The sequence below is a fragment of the Falco rusticolus genome, chromosome 1 (genome assembly GCF_015220075.1).
Source record: "Falco rusticolus isolate bFalRus1 chromosome 1, bFalRus1.pri, whole genome shotgun sequence".
Lineage (NCBI taxonomy): Eukaryota > Metazoa > Chordata > Aves > Falconiformes > Falconidae > Falco > Falco rusticolus.
Genome location: NC_051187.1, coordinates 122,672,224 through 122,685,816, shown reverse-complemented (window position 1 = coordinate 122,685,816; position 13,593 = coordinate 122,672,224). Strand labels below are relative to the sequence as shown.

The 13,593-nt window shown below is 47.1% G+C and overlaps 1 protein-coding gene across 3 annotated transcripts in view; it reads right to left on the bottom strand.

The window, feature by feature from the left end:
• IRF2 (interferon regulatory factor 2) overlaps window positions 1-10,952 on the bottom strand; it is a 43,211-nt gene extending 32,259 nt beyond the window's left edge. The window contains exon 1 of one of the 3 annotated variants that reach the window (XM_037398927.1): window positions 10,728-10,952. The gene's annotated coding sequence lies outside the window, so the exon portion shown is untranslated. Of the gene's footprint in view, window positions 1-9,724; window positions 9,971-10,583; window positions 10,660-10,727 lie in introns of those variants that run through there. The other 2 variants (XM_037398929.1, XM_037398928.1) reach the window with 2 other exon arrangements.
• Between the last annotated feature and the right edge of the window lie 2,641 nt (window positions 10,953-13,593).

Below are 13,593 nucleotides of genomic sequence, written 5' to 3'. Positions count from 1 at the left end.
CTACAATAAAATTTCCCTTGCACTGGCGCCTGCATTGAATATTATCATGACACTTGAACAACACAATGTCTGTGGCTGAGCCCATTCACTTCTCTGGCATCGCAGTGACTTACATCAGCTGGGAACTTGGCCCAGGCTTCTAACAAATAGACTGTTAAAGATCATCTCCGCAGAATCCTTGCCACGATGATCATCTGTACGCACATCAATGTCTGCAAGTCTGGTGACAATACAAAATGATTGTTTTACTTTCAGCTTTAAAGGAATACTTTGTTCCTGGGCGTTTCTTTTCATTTGTTTCCCAGGTCTTGCCTGGAGTGAAGATGAAGATGCCAGATTCTGGTGGCATCACCAAAACAACGGATCTATGCAGGTGATAGTTAAAAGCATGTGATTACAGAAAACTCTCCCCCTACCACTTCCTCCAGGAGTCTCAAAAGCAGCCATACATTTTACCTGATTTATTTGCTTCTTAAGCTTTTTGTTACATCTGATAATTGATCAAGATTTCTCTTCAGTATCTATTTTTCCCCCCCAGAAGCTGCTCAGAAGAGAGGTGGTGACTGCTCAGTAGTGGAGCTGTACTTCACTCAGACAAGTTTGGGAAGGGCTTGTTTACAACAAGAAAATTGCTGGCATGGTTGTCACGGCATAATTAATTCCTTGCATTGGGGAGCAGTTATCCCCCAATAAATCAATTTTATTCTGGAATTAAGTGCTCACATACAAATCCAGTCCTGCATACCCACATGTAATAGCTGCTGCCGCTTAGCTGTGTCAGTCAGCATCCATGGAAGTCAAACCCTGCGCGTTCTTGAAAGCTGGCAGGAAAACTCAGCATTCGACACCTGATTCATAAAGAATTTTCCAGCCTGGTGAAAATTAGAAGGCTATTAAGGCTCAAACAATTATCAAGACTCACTTGTTTTATCACACTGTTGCAACTCACCAGGATTTTTATGTTTCCCCGTGGCCGTTAGACTAACACACTCTTACAAGCTCTGCGACTAAATGTACAGGAGACATCCCTAAAACTTTTAACAAGCACAACATGTTTCCTACACATGTCCCTCTGAAAGCAATGGAAAATCACACATGCAAGTATCTGCAAGATCAGAATCTTAAGCTGTAAAAATACTTTTTAAAGCCTGGGCAGACTTCATCTCCATGTCCTGTCTAGCATTCTTCTGCCTAAACACAGGGTCAGTGCTTTATAGGGTGCTATATATAAGAAAAGCAGCCATCATAAACCAAAAGTCCTTAATCTCAATGTTCCCACACTGGTGGCTTGCAAGGCTCAGGCAGGATTGCAGATAAGACAGTGACATTTTAGAGGCACTCAAGAGAGGCAGAAAAATTATTCCAGACAGCTAACACTGAGAAACGTGTTCGAGGAAGAGTTTACACATTCACCGGCCGTGACCTGCACCTGATGTAATCCACCTTGCTCGGACTGGGCTTGTTTCTCACAGCTGCCTTTGTTTGTATAACATACTGTTCTGCAACACACAGCAAAAAGTATTTGCACACTACACTAAAGTGTGATTTAATATTTGCTTAAACCTTTCATTTTATTGTCTGGGCAAGGGAAGTTTCTACCACTGAAGTTAATAGCTAACCCACACCTACACTTCTGCTACCCAAACTTCTAATCGCTAGTGCAAGCACCCAGAACCAAGGGCGAAAGACAAGAACTACCTCTGCTTAACCTCACCGCGAGCACCAGAACCAGCCCTTTCAAGAAAGGAGTTTCTCCTTCCCTTGCAAGAGAAGGCATTAAAGAAAGAAAAGTATATGCTATTTCAGATCTGTAAAAAACGCTCTCCTGCTTACTTAAGGTGCTTTCTTTACAGACAGACCACAGCAGGCACAGACTTGGGGGCTGGGATCCTCTGAATCATCCACACTGTGAACTGGAAACATGTCTGTCACATGCACTTATTTACGGTTACAAAAATAGCACCATGAAAGAAGCAGATGTGTTGAGCACAAAAAATAAATTGAATTAGTTATTACAGAGATACTGCTTGATACTGGAGAACTTAAGAGAGAAATGTCTTTCCTTTGTACATATACTTGAAAGGCTTGCACTTAAAAGAGTGCGAAAAATTAAAAGCTTAATACTGACACATGTTGAAACGGTATGATGTAATTCTCCTTTTGATAAAAATGCTACTCCTTCCACTGCCACAGGACACACAGGAACTTCTTAATGCATTTTCATGTTGAGATATGAATAGTTAATAGGATCGGTTACAAAATGTGCTCTTAATTTAAAGTTTTTGTGTTGACCACAGACCAACAGCAACGAGACAGCCTGAATTTCTGATCTGCAGCAGCTATTTCTATCTTGGAACTTTCCTAAAATACTACTGAGCTACAGTGAGACCACTGAACTCATCTTCATTTCTCATCTAAGCTGGCTAAATATTATTAAACTGAACAAAGCTAGTCTTCATCAGCTTCCCTCATCAATCTCAAAGCTCCAGTACGGTTTCGGCATCCAAAGAATTTAGGTTTTATACGCTCGAATGCAATGTGTGCCAATGTGTGAGAATTGGACCTCTGGAATTAAAGTCTTTCATTTCAGAGTAGTACAGCTTCAGCGGAGCAGCAATTGTCCAAGCTTCTCCCCAGCACCCAACCTTTTTGCTGATACAGCCCAGGAGCATGCATCTCTACGTATGAGAAGGATACTCATTTGAGATTCCACGGCCACCTTTTTTTGTTTGGCCATCTTTTGACTAATTCACCAGCTAATTCTCAAGGTCAAAAAGGACCTTCTAGCTGTTGACTGATCTGTGGAAATGGAGTGAAACCATTTGCAGTCATTTCACGCCATCAGCAAAGCTGGTATCAGGTAACATCTTTGGGTTACTGTTGATCTGACCCAGATCTAAGCAGACAGTCCCAAAGGGAGGGAACAAGAACCAAGCCCACCACATATTTTATACCTGATCCTATTAACGTAAATCTCAACGTGAATAGAATCCAGCGCACCTACCAGCTGAATGGCTCCCTTTCATCATACTGGATGTCATCACCTCCATTGTACTTTCTGTATGCTCTTGCCACAGCATTTCAAAACGTCAACTTCCTGCACAGCGGGGCCGTCACCCGGACCGCTGGTGGGAGACGTGGTGCCCGGACAAACCAGAGAGAACAACTCCTACTCCCTACCATGCAATCTACCAAAGGAGTGCTGCCATGCAGAAGAGAAATTTACCGACAGATGAAATAAATAAAATTGAACTAATTTTTCAAGTTGAGCTCTCATGCTTCTTTGCTCTGTGTTTATTCTTTCTTTTGCCAACTGGGAAATGAAAAGCAATGGAGTCGGTTTCACTTTTGTTTATATTTGGTTTCAATTCTATCCTCAAGTTTTGCTTTCATCTTTTTTCATGTAACACTGTTGGGACTTCAGATCCTGCAGGAAAGCTTTCAGTAATTTCAAAACATTAGTCTCCTACCCCACCTTTTTTCCTACTGTGGAATTATTTTTGTTTTAGATAAAACTTTTTAAGATGCTGTCACAATTTTGGAATGTGTTTGCGGGTGAGGGTGTTTGATTTTGATCTTACAGATTTATATGCCACATCCAATTAAATTCAGTAGTTCAGTATTTTCCACTGGCTTCATCTCTCAGCTGCATATAAAGCACATTTACACAATTCACCAAAACACCTTAATTCAGCCAATACACAAAATGCACAAAAGTCCGTATCATGCACCACATCCACGTTGCATATATGCATGAAAAGCACATAAAGACCTAAACTTACTGCTATCTTAATTTATTAAAGAATTAAGGCACTATCTTGCTTAGATAAAGGTGTAAGAGGTTTGCCTGTAATGCTGTCAAGCAATGTCCAGTATCCATAGGAATATTACAGATATTCCTATAATATACGACGGTCTGTGCACTCATCAAGCCCTTCAAGTCACATATATCCCTCCATACACATCAAAAAAGCAGAACTTAAGCACACTTCAGAGTTTTTAAAACAAAACCTGTAAGCAAGCCTTCCTTCTTTTGTGCTGTATCAATATTAATCATGTAAGTCTTTAAAAAGTACTTAGAATCATTTTATAGCAAAAAGGAAATGGTTTGACAACGTCCACTGTCACATGCAATTCAAACTAAAGGACAAATTTAAATACTTTTGGCTTATACCACACCTTACCACAATTCCTAACACCAGATATGCTGGGAGCTACAAACCAAGCCTGTAAAGGTCAGCTGAAAAGCTATTAAGACTGTAACCTGCACTACGCTTTAAGGGCCAAGAACATGGAAATTATTACCTACAAGCTCATCGTGAGAGCTAGCAACCTATAGAGCAAAAACTGAATGTTAAAATATTTTAAAGTTAGAATTTAGCTCTGTACCTTGGGTGAAACAACATGCCACATGCAGGTGGATTTGTTCCTGGATGCCTGTCCAAGCTGTAACAGGATAAAATGTTTGCCTTGTACAGTGGTCACACTGCTCTACGTTTGTTGCCATCTTCCCCCAAGAAAAGGGGTCAGAAGATTTCCAATGTACACAAAGCCAGGCTTGCAAGTATACTACACATTAAGAAAGCTTTACTGCTTACCACTTCTTTCTTTTCTCTGTAGCTTATTCAAAACCCCTAATTTTTCATCAACTTCCAAGAAATTGAAAACATGTCCAGCGCTAGATGGAAGAGCAAGTTTTACAAACGTTTTACAGTCTATCAATAAGAAACGTGTGCTGTACAATGTTATTTAAGCTACATACAAACCATCTGATTTTACACTTTTTATATATGTAGGTATGTATGTGTGCATAAATGTATGTGTGTAGATATACATGCAGACATTAAACTCTTAACTATTAGCATGTATTCCCTTCCGCTAACTGTTAATTGCTGATTCCAGTTTTCCTTACTATTTTAATCTTAACACAAGAGTTCACACATCGTCAATACAAGGAAGAACCTTCATACAGTTCCAACAAAACTTCTGAGAAAAAAAACAAGGGGAAATTATTTGATTACACTGAACGATTTTTTCCATAATGTTATTCATACATGAGGAATATGCAACTTAATAAATCTGTTTCTCTCATTCACTGTACCCAGAATTTTTTTGGCTTGCTTATTTGTTGTGCTTTTGTGCTTGTGGTCTCCAAGGACAAACGAGAAAATGTTTTATGCTAATCAAAGCTTATAGCACCATAAACTGTAATAAAACTTCAGTAAACACTACCTTATGGTTTATGCCCTCATTATCACAATCATCACAGGCCTTTGAAGAATCGAGTTTCAAAAGGGCAATCTTTACAAAAGAGTCACAGAGATAAGTAAGAGTAACACGTGATTAGTTTTGCTTCTTTACCTTACAAATGGACCATAACTTTCAATATAAGATCCACAAAATATAAACAGATTCTAATCCTGCAAACATCAGAGACATTTTGCTGGGGTACCACTCCTATGCAATCTTAAAGGCATACAGGCTCCAGTTAACCTGACTGTAACTTGTGTCAGGTTAACAAGCACAGATTCAACAGGCACATCACAGAAACATTTTTTTTTTTGCTGAAGTTTCATAAGATCTTATACCACAAGATTCACACAACAAAGGGCAATGCACGGGTCTCGCTTCTCTATGTTATCTGCAAATGGACCATAGCTTACACTTCTCAGTGGAGGTGTCTATTTGCAGTTTTCTGCAATAATACTTGATCGACATCTGCAGTAGCTCTTTGTTGGCAGTCAGTGCCCAAAATTTGATACTGAACTGTTCTGACTGCTAAGTTGTACAGCAAGTTTCTCTCCCACAGACCGCCTAATCACTCGTGAACCCACGTAAACTCCTGACATACATGCAGTTGCCCTGAGCACAACTGGTGTACTGCAGGACATGAATTTTGTTGTTTTAAAGCTTCCTCCCAATTGTTTCATTTGGGTGGTGTTTATCTTATCTGTACTATTATCTATTCACTTTCTTCACTACACTAATGATTTGAAGAACATCCCCACATTCTCTGCAGTCACTTCTTTTCCAAGCTACTTAACTCTTTCACAAAAGCCCTTTTGTATCCTTGATCCATCTTTGATGCCCTTCTCTGTAGCTCACTTTCACTACATCCTTTTTGATATGGGGGACAAAAATTGTTAACACTGTTCAAGAGAGGGGAGCAACGTGGGTTTACAGTACCGTGACAGTGGGTTTTATTTTTTTACTTCTTCCCAAGAATTCCTAACCTGCCCTCTTCTTCCTTAGCCACTTCTGGGCACAAAGCTTATCTTTTCACAGGATTATCTGTGTTATACCATCTTTTCCTGAGTAAAAAGTCAATTTAAACTTCATCCTTGTGTACAGAAATTAAGATTGTGTTCCCTTCCATGTGCATTACACTTACACCGGTCTGTACTGAATTTCATTTGCAAACTTACACTTGTACATTCAATATAAGATACTTCTGCAGTCTTTGTGGTTCAGCCTTTGGGATTTTCATGCTTCAAATGAGTTAATACAACCAGCAAACTCGTCACATCACCACTAATCCTTCCTCCATCCGTTGAACACCATAGACACAGACACCGGCCAGACTGCAGGGGAACAACTGACAATCTCTGTCCATTGAGCAAACTGACCACAACCATACAACATGGAGCAACCCGATCCCACTTTGAAACTGGCCATGCTTTGTTGAGGACTTTATCAACCAGACATCCAACAACAGCTCAGCAATGCCTTTAGACAACTCCAGAAGACTCATGAAACTCCTCAACAAAGTTCAGGTCTAGTCTGTCAATGTATCCCATTTATACTCGTGTTCACTGGTCCCATTCACCAGTCTCTGGCAAACAAAAATGACCACCTTGGAGTTACCAGTCTCCTCAGAAACCTTGAAAAATTGACAGCTCATTTGTCACCTTCTATTCCTGGAGCACCAAGGCAGGCCTACGCAACAAGTTACATGCAACCAGCAATGTATCAGCAATTTCATATTTTAAGTTCCTTCAAAACACTTCAACAAGTACCACCTCCTGCCATCTATCATCCTTCTCAGTGGTTCATTCTGATACCCTCTCCTACAGACACTTCAGCTTGGGTGAAACCCTCGAATACGCTCACTCCTTAAAAAAAAAAAAAAAAAAAAAAAAAAAAAAAAAAGCCTCCTGCAAGAGAATCTCTTCCTCAGTGAAGCAAGGCTGAAAGAACTTGTTTCGCTCTTCTGCTGTGACTTTATCTTCCTTGGGCACTCCTCCTTCAAGGCATGCATGGATCACTTATCAGCAGGCTTCCTGCTTTTCATGCATTTCAAAGACGATTTACTAATTGTTTTCTTGCCTTTAGCAACTTGTTCCATGACTCTTTTTGGCCTACCTTATTGTGTTCAATACTATTTTATGTTCTTTGCCACCTTCCCCATTTGTTGACAAAGTTTTACCTTTTGCAAGACGTCTTTTTACTTCTACTGAGCTCCTTTACTTTCCTCGTCAGCCTGCTCGGCTTTTTTGGTATTTCTGACAGATGCCATGCAATCGCTCTGAGCCTTTACTACAGTGTCTTTGAAGAATTACATGCCACCTGCAAGTATTCTACACTTTTGGCTGCCTCTCACCATTCTATTCATTCCCCCACCCCACCCCCCCAATGAAGATTTTCTTTAGAAAATTAAACACTGCTGCAACAACCCTTGGCTTTACTGCTCCTGAAGCAACATTGAGTCAAAGACATTATGGTCACTGTCACATCATAGCTGGCTGGCATTTTTAATGTAAAATTCTGAACTTAATTCTTCCTGGCCAGGATCTTATCCAGAGTTGCTACCCACAGAGTACCCACCCTTACAAGCTACACCCAGGAAGTAGGGGGTTTTGGCACCTAAAATGTTAGTACCCTGGCGAATTTCACATTGGAGCATGACAAAATACACATGGGAGCAACTGAAGCCTCCAATTATCATAGTATTTCCTACTTCTGTACCTTCGCTACTCTCCCGTAATGTATGAGAGTTGTTTCCAACATCTTGGTTGGACAGACAGATGGTCATGTAGCCCTAATCTCTGCTCTTCCTACACAGACCTAGAGCATCAATTCATGACAGCCCATGCTACTTCCTAAAACAGTTATTACCTCTAACAAAAAGCATCCCGCTTCATGCATGCGCTAGCCACTCTGTCCTCTCTCTTGTCATCTGTAGTCTGTCTTCATAATACCTGAGCTTGCATAAAGTATTACATCATGGAAATGTTTTAAAACCATGGGGATGATGCTCCTCTTCCAAGAAAGGATGTGTCCTGTGAAACTTTTCTTCACCTGTCAACTTTTCCCCACCATTTGTTTTTTAAACTTATACTAATATATACGTATTATATATAAATAAATACATGTTTTAATTTAAGGCACACATAGCCTGGCTGCAAATACATTTACACAAAGCCCATTCTTCTAATGTAGACTCTTTCTATTAAAAAATATTTCCATTTCCTCTTGACTCTTGGCGCCTTTTTTCTGCATCATTTTCTCAACTGTGCATTAAGACTCTTCCTCTCTCTAACACCACCGGGCCCCACATATCAAAGCCCACCACACAATGGAGACTGGGGTCTTTACCCCCCCTTCCCAACAGTCCGTACGTTACTTCCCATACCTCTCTAAGCTACCCCTTTCCATGCAGCATGGCCTGCGATGAACAGCTCTTCTCAAAAGACTGGCATCTTTTGAAATCTGTCACTTTTCTAGCCAGCACGTAACTGGGAGGCACTGCAGAGGTATGTGTCAAATAAAGGCTAGGACTGTAAGCCTCAGCGGGCTAACCCCAACATCAGCAGACTTGACACCTCGCCATGCCTGTACCTAGCTGAAGAAAGAGCTGCAGCGTAGCACGTGACCGTGATAAAGCCACACCGTGTCAAAGGACTCGGCACTCTCAGACCTTCCACCACCTTTTACCAGTGAAGAGGAACGCGGCCACCCAAGGGGCACGTGAAATAACTCCCCCATGGGACTTTACCAGCAGGGGCCAGAGAAAAAGGACACTGATGTCTCCGAAGGGGCTGGTGGCATGGAAAGACTGCAATTCAGATGGAAGCCATCTGCCTCGCAGATCAGTTCTGCTACTTTTATGTCACCGTTTCCATATCAGGATGAATCTAAACGTTGCGGCTCCACTCTACTCTCTTTTTATGGTACTAACGCTGCCATTCTGCAAAGGCTGTTATATGCAAACCCATTAAGACTTAAAATAAAACAAACGCAAAATTAAACACGCCGTATTTCACCTCCAGAAACTGAGGCTGTAGTTTACAACCACTCCTACGTTCAAGAGACTGCTGTCCGCAAGACCTTAGCACAGCGAGCCGAGCTGTAAATTATGCCCGAACACTAACCAGGAGCAAAGTTCCGTGCTCCGAGATTCCTTTATCTGAGCTCGGTGTCTAAATAAATAAGCCTCCAACACGGCCGTCTGGGAGCTGACAGTAATCGTAATGGGAATTAAAAGCCCGAAATGCTGCTGGGAACCTGGGCTAAGGGATGCAATTCCTCCAGCACTTGCAACTTTGACCCCAGACGTTGCCAGCCGCTTGGAGTTTACCCTCGGCACCACGCACAGCCAGAACCCCCGTTCATAAATCCCGCCGGGGGCAGGCACGCCGGGCCCGGCCCTCGCTGGCTGGCGGGGGCTGCACAGCGCTGCGCCAGGCGCTGAAGGCCACGACGTGGCAGCGCTGCCCGTACCCACCGGAGAGAGAGGCCCTTCCTGCGGCTGGCGGAGGCCAAAGCGTGCAAATGGCGCACTCGCTAGCGCTGGGTTCACCGAGACCGTACGGGGGAGGGACGGGGCGGGGGGACCAGGGCAGGAACGCTTGCTCGCTCGAGGTGTGTTTGCTGTAAGCCCTGGAGGCGGGAAGGCCCGCAGCCCCCCGGCGGCCTGCCCCGGGCGGCCCCGCGCAGCGCTTCCTCCTTCCGCCGGGCCCACGGGACCCACCCGCGGCGGCCCCGCCAGGCCCCGCTCCGCTCGCGGCGCCAGCCCCCGCTCCCTCCGCCCCGCCGCCGCCGGCCCCTCGCAGGGGCACGGCCGCCCCGCCGCCAGCCGAGGCCCCGAGCCCGCCGAAGCCGGGGACAGGGGCAGGCCGCGGCGAGCGAGGCGCGCCAGCACCGCCCCGCCGCTTGTGTAACGGACCGTCCGCCGGGCGGGGGGCGGCGCCTCAGCCAGGCCCCGCCCGCCCCCCCCCGCCCCGCGGGGCCCGTGCTCCCCCCCCCCCCACCGCGACCCCCGCCCGCCGCCCCTCTGCCCGCGCCACCGCCGCGCCCCCCCGCCTTTCCTTACCGGAGCTACCGGCTGCCGCCAGGCCCGCAACAAGTGCGGGTGCTCCCCCACCCCCCGCCCCCGCCGCCCCGCTCCCCGGCCCGGGCCGTGCCGCGCCCTGGCCCTCCAAACCCAACGCCCCCACCTTTGTCCGAGCGCCGGAGCCCCCCGCCCGGGGGGCAGTGGGTACCCCCCCCCGCATCTCCACCGCAACCCTCCGCCCCCCTCCCCCCCCCCCCTCCCCAACCACAACGGCGGGATCGGGGCTCGGCCCCGGCCGCTGCAGCCCGACCTTTTGTTTTTAAAGCGATGCGCATCTCCCCGGGAGCCCCGCCGCCCCGCACGGCCGAACAGCGGCAACGCGCGCGCGTGTGTGTGTGTGTGTGCAAAATTATAAATAAATAAATAAATAAATCGAAAGCGATTTAAAAATTACCTCGCCGGCCCGTTTTCGCGGCCCTTATATAATTCCTCAAGGTTACCGCCGTTGCCAGGGGACGCGAAATGGAAATGAAAACAGGCGCTGAATAATCGCGGGAGCAAAACTAAAAGTTCACTGCCTCCGCCCGGGCGGAGAAAGGCCAGATCGAAAGCAAAACAAGGAGAGGAAGCGGCGAGGCCGCCGGCGCTTGGAAATCCCCCCGCCTCTCCGCCGGGCCGGGCCGGCCGCGCAGGCGGCGGGGGCAGGGCTGCGGCGGCGGGCGCGGAAGCGCGCTGCGCCCGTCATCGGCACGGCACGGCACGGCACGGCACGGCACGGCACGGCTCGGCACGGCACGGCGCATCACACCGCGCTGCCCCCCGGCCCCGCCATCCCCGTCACCCCCTTCCTCCCCGACCCCCCGCGCTGCCGGCGGGGAGCCGCTGCCTCCTTTCGCTGGGGGGTGGGGGGTTGGGTGCCAAAGGCACCGGGCTGCTGCAGGACCTTTACACTTAATTTGTAATTCAAGGGCTGACTGGCCGCGTGGAAATCTTTACGTTTTATTTATTCATCGCTTGATTTGTGGCTGAAATAGCTCCCACGCCCGGCCCCTAAATAAGATGAGGGGGCAGGGGGCTGGGCCGAGAGCTGGAGCCTGCAGCCCCGGGGCTGCCGTGGGCGGCCAGGGGTCGGGGCACCGGCCTGGGAGGCACAAGCCCACGGCCCAACGCAGGGCTTCCCGGAGACCTGGGGCATCCCTGCGCCTCAGCCCCACCAGACCCACTGCATGGCTCCCTGCAGCTCTCCCCCCTCCGCTGCGGTGGGAGCGGGGGGCTTGAGCTGGTACACATACACGTGCTGGGGCTGTCAGCAATGTCACCCTACTGCAAGAGGGACAATTTCAGACCGGGTCCTTTGAACCCAGCGAGTCTCACGCCACTGGGTTACTTCACGAGAGAGCTCTTGGACTTCAACAGGCTCTGCAAAATCCCGTTGGTCGTGAAGTCTGTGTAGAGACCAAGGGTATTGTGCAGAATTTAGATAATCCTGATGCAAAATACGATTCCCTGAGGAGAGGTTCTGGTACGTCATTCCCAGTCCTACCCACAGATAATGAAGGAAAGGCCACAAGCACCGGGGGAGATAGGAAACGTAGTCATTACGAAAGCTTATATCTGGAAAGAGAGAGAGGTGTACACCTCTCCCACGTGCACAGATATCCATATGTATGCTGTATGGAGGTGCACACACACTCAGGTAAGCGAGCGGTGCAGCTGCGTGATGCACAGCCATCAGCAGAGGCAGGAATGCTGGGACACCAGGGGTTGGGGGGGGGCGGGGGGGCACAGGGGGTGCTTAAGGATCAGCCTGCTGTCCAGTGGGAGGGCAAACAGAGAGGGAGACATTCCCCAGGTGCCAGGTGCTGCAGGGACCCCTCACAGTGGCAGCCCTGGACATGCAGAAGACACCGAGCAAGAGGTGGGGTGGGGAGTCAGGCCTTGTGGGTGACAAATCCTCCTGGTTTGGAAAGTGCTGTCCTTGCACTGAGGGGAACCTAATCACAGCACAATTTAGGTTGGAAGGGACCCATGCATGCTGGGAATCCACCACCTCCCAAAAAATACTGGGGCCTAGCAGGTGGCTGTGGTCCATGTGCACCAAAGAAGTAGGAAAGGGCAAGGGAGAGCTTTTGGAAGCAAGATGTAGGGTACCAGACAGGACAGTAAAATCAAGCATCTCCTCCAAAGCTTCTCCAGAAACACTGACAGTAAGATGAGAGGTCCACATCCATGGGGAGGGACACAGGTTCCTCTGGAGCAGCTGTGAAGGGTCGTGTTCACATGACAGGTACTTCCAGAAGAAAAGAGAAGAGAGCAGAGCGACTGGTTTCCGTGAAGCCGCAGTGGAACAAGGGTGAGGACCTGAGACACCTGGCTTTAACGGGCATGTTGAGTGAACAGACAGGGCGGGGATGGAGGAGATAATCAGCAGGACACAGGACACGTTAGTGATGGGACACAGCTTGTACAGGAGGGTCAGAACGGGCTGTGGCTGGAGGGAAAGGGGCTATACACTCCACGCCAAAAGAAGGGGCCAAATCAGCGAACTCCAGCAACTAAAGTCAAATCTGCACAGGCTTTAGGTCTAACTAGGAAAACAGTAGTATTAAGATGGTGTTAATGACTCTCTGACTGGGATGGAGGTGGTTGCTATGCTGGGTGCGATTAGAGAGCAGTGAAGTGATTGAAAGTGAGAAGTTTCTAACCAACTTGTTCCCTCTCCGAAATAAGGTCTTGTGGTGGTAATAACTCCATGGAAGGGTTGGTTTGGTGCTCAGAAACTGTTGAAAGCTGGTGGGACATGGCAGGATAGAGCGCAATGGAGAGCACGGGGAGGGCTGAAGTGTGCCTGCCTCCAGCAGCTTCGGCTCACCTGTAACAGAAATGGCAAAGATCCAAAGAGCAATAAAGATCAATAAAAATGTGGAGCGACCTCAATGTTAGAGTGATTCAAGGATTCGGGTGACCAGGATTATTTAGGATGGAGAAGTGATAACCAACAGAAAATGGTCAGATAAGAGAGGATACAGAATCATGAGTAAAGAAGAGTGGGGATGGACTATTTGCTTTCTTTTCTAATATAAGAACTGATTTGAAGAATCAGTTACCAATATTTGAGTGAACGGAGGTTATCTTTATTCGGCAACGCTGGGTGCATGGGGGATCACTCCACCAAAGTCATGCACCCCGAGGGAACCTTTCAGCCCCCTCTTTATACAAGTCGCTCTTGTCTATTCATTAACTTTCTGGGAACTCATTAACATATCTCAAACCTGGACAATTAGCACATTTCATTCAAGGACCTAGTATATCTTCAAGTT